Below are 6,486 nucleotides of genomic sequence, written 5' to 3' on the forward strand. Positions count from 1 at the left end.
TCTAAAAATAAAAGTTATCATTCTGTGAAATATGTAGACAAGTGATTTGCCAATCATTTAAATGAAAAAAAATGTCATATGTTGTGTTCTAAGATATATGTTTTTTAAAGAGTTGGTGAAAGGATAACTTGTGGGAAGGTTGGGTATAATAAGAGCATCCAGTGAGACTGGGACCTTGAGAAAAATTGCAAGGTCTCCATCCATCTAAGGTACATAATCAAATATTTACCAAATCAGAAAAAATCTCTGTTAGCAAGGCATAAAGCTGAAAACCAACAAATGTTTGTGATCCTCCGACCCTGCAACGAAAACAGACATGGTTCTGTGGTGAAAATCTGTGCATGGGTTCAGGGAAATTTCTGAAACCTCTGTAAGTGAGCACCGATTGCGATTTAGTTGAACAGCTGTCGTTCTCTCAGTACACATGCATGTGGGAAAATAGATCTATTGACATAAGTATGACAGTATAAGTATGTAAAGACCCGAGAGGGTCATATGCCCCCTTTCAGCGTTTCTGCATTAGGCTCCCTCTAGTTGACTCACAAGTTATGGACAAAAACAACTGTAATAATAAATAGGAAATAGTTTAGCTGGTAGAAAATTTATGCCACGTTGAGCAGCGAATTGGACTGCTTTACAGTTGTGTGCATGTCATATATGAGTAAAAATGTTGTAAGTACCAGCGTCTTCTGTTGTTTTTGGGTCAAAATAAGGAATGGAAACAGTGAAGCATGTGCAAGTGTATCTTAGCCAGTTTGAGTCTAGTTGAGTGTACAGATGCTGGCGTAGTTAAACCTCCAATGCATTATCAAAGTTTGTTTGTCGGGCTTTAAGATGTTTGATTTTGTACAATTTCGATCAGACTGACATAAAAATTAGTTTTTGGGCTGATTGATGTAATGGTTTGGTTACTCTAGACTCATGTAAAAATGCTGATTGTCTTTTATTTCAGAAAGACCACATTTTGCAAGAGCCTGGGAAACAAGATTTAAAAGATTTGGAAAATATTTAAATTTCACAACAAGAGAAGTTATTGCCCCCAGTTCTCTGATGCTATAGACATTTGCACCATTCCAAAATTTGTTGCTGGCATCTAATTCAAAATGAGAATGAATTTTTCCTGCAACAAACAATCAATATAGGATTTGAAATATGCCATGCTATTATTACTGATTTTTTTTACAGCAAGACAACTTTTTGTAGAAACTGATTTTAATTGTTTGCCATGCTTGCCTTACTTATGATTTGAACATCAGTCTATTTAGAATTCTATAGACGTGTCAACTAGCAGAGACATTAGATCTAAATTCAAGGTGGTGTTTCCAAGTTGATAATTAAGTCTTAATTGCAACAAATGGGAACAGCAGGGATGAAGTTAGTCCAGTAGATGTCTTAAGTTTTACATTATGTAGTAAGAAATCAATCTCTGTGATGTTCACACAAAAATTCCTTGCCATATTTTGCAAGTGCATTGGTGGGTTTTTTCCTTTCACTGTACAAATTGGTATAACAACAAGAGCACCTGAAAAGGAGACTTTGACTTGGCAAACTGAGATACAGAGGAGTGCACTCAGCAGCTGACATGCTCCAGTCAGCCTGACAACCTAAAGTGAAAGTGCTCAAGCTGTCTCTCTTTGTGAGCCAGGTTCCCCCCTCTGACAAGGTTAAGAGTTTGGGGAATTTCATCCTGAGCAGTCAGTTATTCCCGTATTATTCAGGAATGCCAGACAGAGTGATCACACCGCCCAAGACGCTCCTCAGCTGCTGTCTGCCTGACACCGTCGGATGTCCTGTTTGTGGTGTTGTGTTGCAGGTCAGCATGGATCTGAAAGGAGAGACCTGATTCGGCAGTTCAACTTGTCGAAACACGCTTGACATCTTGGGCAGTCAGCAGAATCCAGAGGTCGTATGGACACCAAACACCACTCTACCAATAGGGTTGACTTCCATAGATGGGCTCTAAATAATCACTTAAGGAACTATTTTCATCCCAAATGTCCTCATAAAATACAAGGCACATGCTGATAGGAGGTGATATTATTATTGTAGTTCATGGTTCCACTGTTCTGCCCTGCTATGTCCTAGTGTGTGATGACAGTTTAGCTGAGGAGTGACGTGGTGATTCATGTTCCTGTGTTACACTGCTGAGGCCAGGGTTAGACACATGGCTGGCACTGGCACACAGCAGTGATGAGGAGTAAAGTGGTTTGAGAGGAAAGGAATGATGAAAATGACTAGCTGAAAGACTGAAAGAAAGAAACCGCAGAGCTCAAGGGAGACAAAAAGCAAAGTTGACTGACAAGACCACCAATATATGGTACTTTCACTGTGGGATAAGAGGAGGAAGAAAAGCCTCAAATCACACACATGAGACGATGAAACAACTGATGAAAGTCCCTGTTTCTGTTTTGATTGTCTAATGAATACAATGCAATTAGATTCACAAATATTCTATTTGCAAATCAAGAGTGAAAGAAAATTTGTAAACTCCCATGGCCTGTGCATTTTTCATATCATGACTGTAAGGAAGAGGAAAGTGAAGATATAAGAACGGTAGTTTTGGTGTTTGACAGTGTCATAATCCAAAACAAACCGGTAATGAGAAACATTACTTCTAAAATTTTGCAACTGACAAAAAAAGGCAGTTTTTCTGCTTTGACTTCCAACTGATTTTCTAACGTGTTGTACTTCTGTGTTGAATTGTACCAATTTATCTAATTTATTCTAAACAAATTTATGCCTATAAACACAATAACAACTTTTCTAGCTAGTGGCTCATTCAAGGTTGATGTGCAGATTATGTTTTGGTGGCTTCCAAGATGCGACAGCATGTACAGGCGCTGATACTAGTTTGAAAGCGAAGATGGCATTTAAGCACATCGGTATAAAGTAGAGAAATTGCAACTTCAGATACATTAAACTGAGAAACAGGTTCACAGGGAAGTCATTTTAAATACATTTCAGTAAATTTAGACTGTGTGATGAAATCACCATCACCAAAATACTTTTAGTGGTAATGCTTTTTGGAAAGATGACAACTTATAAAGACTAATTGGTCACAGGGTTAGGGCGAGGAGCTCAGTCATCAGCGATGGGCTTAGTAAAGTCTCTCTTCTCCTTCTCTGCATTAAAAGGAGTGAGTTGAGGCTGTGTGGGTATCTGGTCAGGCCAATTTGCTGGAGAGAAAAAAATCCTGGCTGGCTTTGGAATGTCTCAGTGTCCCTGCAGATAAACTGGAGAAGGTGGCTGGGGAGAAAAAGTTGTCTGCTTAGGCTGTTGTCCCCATGACTGGAGTTCCAGTCTAGCAGCTGAAGATGGATGGATGGAAGTTGTTTCTACAGGATATGATGATGTCTAATGTTTCACGATAAAAGCACAAAACCTTAGGATGTTACTATAATGGTCACCCTACAAAATGACAGGAATATCTGAGTAAATGGCGCTTAAAAGGTGAAATGTCAGTTGACAATAAATAGCCGGTCTTACTCTCAAATCAGTTGCAATAAATATAAAAATTTTACAGAAACCAGAGATAATCAATATTTCCATTTCATGTTTCCTGAAACCCTTGAAGCAATGTGCAAAAAGGGAAAGAATTATTCAACAGTAAACAGGAGGGGAATGACCGCAATTCAACTCACTGAACTTTCATCCTGGAGACCTGAATTTGATCTAGTGTGAGTCCCCGATGAGAATAATGTGTCACATGGACGTGTACCTCGCCACTTGTGACAGCACTGTTTCTTGTCATTTTATTTTCCATTCTATCCAGTGTCACTGATTGGTTGGGGTTAGCCAGCAGAACTGCATGGTTAAATTCACAACAGTTTTTTGACTCTGTTTGGCTCTTACAAAGAGTGAGTATGAGAATAGGTGCTTAAGGTATCAAGCTTTTCTGGCTGAGAGGTATTGAAATCAGCGACTAAAAAAATATTGAGCAAAACATAAAACCTTCAAACTTATCAACAGTAACTGGCTTGCTTGGACTGTTCTATTATTATGCTAGTGTTGCATTTGCGGCAACACCGATTTCTCACAGGAGTCATAGATTCTTGACAACTTCCCTATCTGAGTTCTTGTTGTTCCTCATCGTTCGACTTCAGGCTGCTTCCCTACTTTACTATGGCCAGTGAGAACCAATGAGGCATGTGAGAGTGTGTTGTAAACACAAGAAACTTACTATTACTGAAGATATACAACAAAGACACACCTGAGCTGAAGAAGTGACGGACTTGGCGAGTAATTGAGAGGGTGAATGAGAAGCTGCATTTGCTCACGAGAGACTCATAAATGAGAGACTCAAATTGCCAACAACTTTCATGTAATATTTAGTAAACTGGCTCCTCTGAGGAGCAGCTATTATGCAATGCAGATAGATTAGTTTTTTCCTTTTCCATTTCCTATGAGCAGTGTGTGAAAAAAGATGCTGAAACATTATCTGAGAACAGTGTATTTCATTCACAAAATTCTGTACAACAAACAAGCTACAGCAAAACTTCAAAGCCCTTTTCTTTGTTTGTCTTTTTTCTTTGTTTCCATTTCACAAGATGTCTGCCGATATTTTTTTTGTCTCATTTTGAAGAATACCACTCAGTCTACAAATTAAAACAGCTTTCTCAAATCTGACTGAACAGAGCAAATTTCTCTTGGTATCAGTTGGTCCTTTTTGGGAAGATTCTACAGATAGAAAACTGTAAACACAGACAGAATTGATGGCAGAAAAAATTCACATCTGGTCAAAAGATCTTAATTCTGAACACCCAATGGCTTTAGAAGATTAATTCACACCTTGTGAGACAGTAGAAATCATTGATGGTCTTTAAAAAGACTACCAAAACTATACCAGCCACTACATTCAGTAAACAACAGAAAATGTAGAAAAAGAGTAAGTTGTGGGTTGAGGGTGAGAAACATAATGGATGTGACAGAAAGAGAAACTAAACACTTCTGTGGGAAAACTACTGAACTTTCACTGACAGAGTCAGTTTTGTATTTCTCCCTTGTGATGTTTAAGATGTGGATAGTAAGCTGGTCCTTGAGGTCAACCTCCAGCCTGGGCAGAGAGATGGAGCACCACAGGAACATTGTCTCACAGCAACAGCCAATCAAAACACCAAACTTACACATTCCAGTGCTCAAACAGCCAATCAAAACAGCACAATGGACATGTTCTGGATAGATCCAGGATCCGACTTTCTGAACAAATAGACATTGGAGCATTGACTTCTCCACCGGGGGAGCAATCAGATCTTGCGGTGGTTACAGAAATGGACAGGGCTGGCTTGGAAAAGCAGAGGAGGAGGGGAAGGTGGAGCAAGAGAAGGGGGTTGAATTTCTGCCCTGTCTTCCTGTCAGGTCATTTGAGGTTAGGCAGTTGTGTCAAAAAGGCAGCATGGTCAGCCAGTGTAAAAAAATACTGCACAAACTGCATGTTAATTGTCACTGAGATGCTCTTTTATAATTTCATTAGCCTTTCTGAAGAGGTTAGAGGAAGTTTTGCAGATACTACCATCACTTTGTCTTCTAGGGCTTAAACATTGCTATTACCTAGAATTTGTTTGTAAATTGCATTTACAAATAAAAGAAAATGCATTATTTATTCTTTCAAAAACATTTTTAGCTGAATTTGACTGTTCTGAACATTCTATGCCTAAAAAGAAAAAATATCTGCTTTTCTGAACTTTCTATCTTAAAGACTCTTACATTTTGCCAGAATGATTGTAAAAAGGCAAGAGCTGCATCTGCACAAAGAGCTTGGATTAGTGAGTTCGACTTAATCAATGATTCAACAGATCACATGATCAAAAACCATGACAAAAGCATCTAGTCTATCCCTTCCCTTCAGCACTCATGCTTAAATTTGCATGTTTTCTCAACTAACATGTACCATATCTCCATTCCTCCTCCTTCAGTTCAATTTCTCTTCTTCATCCCTGCCAACTCTCTTTGTCTCTCATTTTCTATTTTCAGTAACACTCAGTCATTCAGGCCGAGCAGCTCAGCTCCACTCTACACACTCTACTGTCGGAGACCAAAACGCACACAGAGTCAACATCTCTTCAGTGTCGCCTCAACAACTGCCTGCTGAAAATCTTCAGGAACACTAAAATAAAAAGTGAACAGATAATGAATGAAGATCTTTCTTATAATCCAACAACGCAATCATTCTGACACATTTTTCTGCCTGTAAAATGAATCAGTAGAATGTCACCTGCTGTGGACACAACCAGTACGCTTATAGTGGAAAATCTCCAGATTAGATGAAAGCAATGAACAGATGGCAATGTGTGACACTGACCTAAATTCCTTCCTCATACTATTTGTTTTAGCTGTCCATGACCACTCTCATTCATGCAGAAACACACACACACAAACACACACAAACACACACAGACAGCCATCAAATCATCTTACATTGAATCACCAGATTCAGATCACACAATTTGTGCTTATGAGTTCAAATGACTCCACAAAAAACAACAGTGT

Source organism: Leuresthes tenuis, unplaced genomic scaffold (genome assembly GCF_036924035.1).
Source record: "Leuresthes tenuis unplaced genomic scaffold, fLeuTen1.0.hap1 SCAF_21, whole genome shotgun sequence".
Lineage (NCBI taxonomy): Eukaryota > Metazoa > Chordata > Actinopteri > Atheriniformes > Atherinopsidae > Leuresthes > Leuresthes tenuis.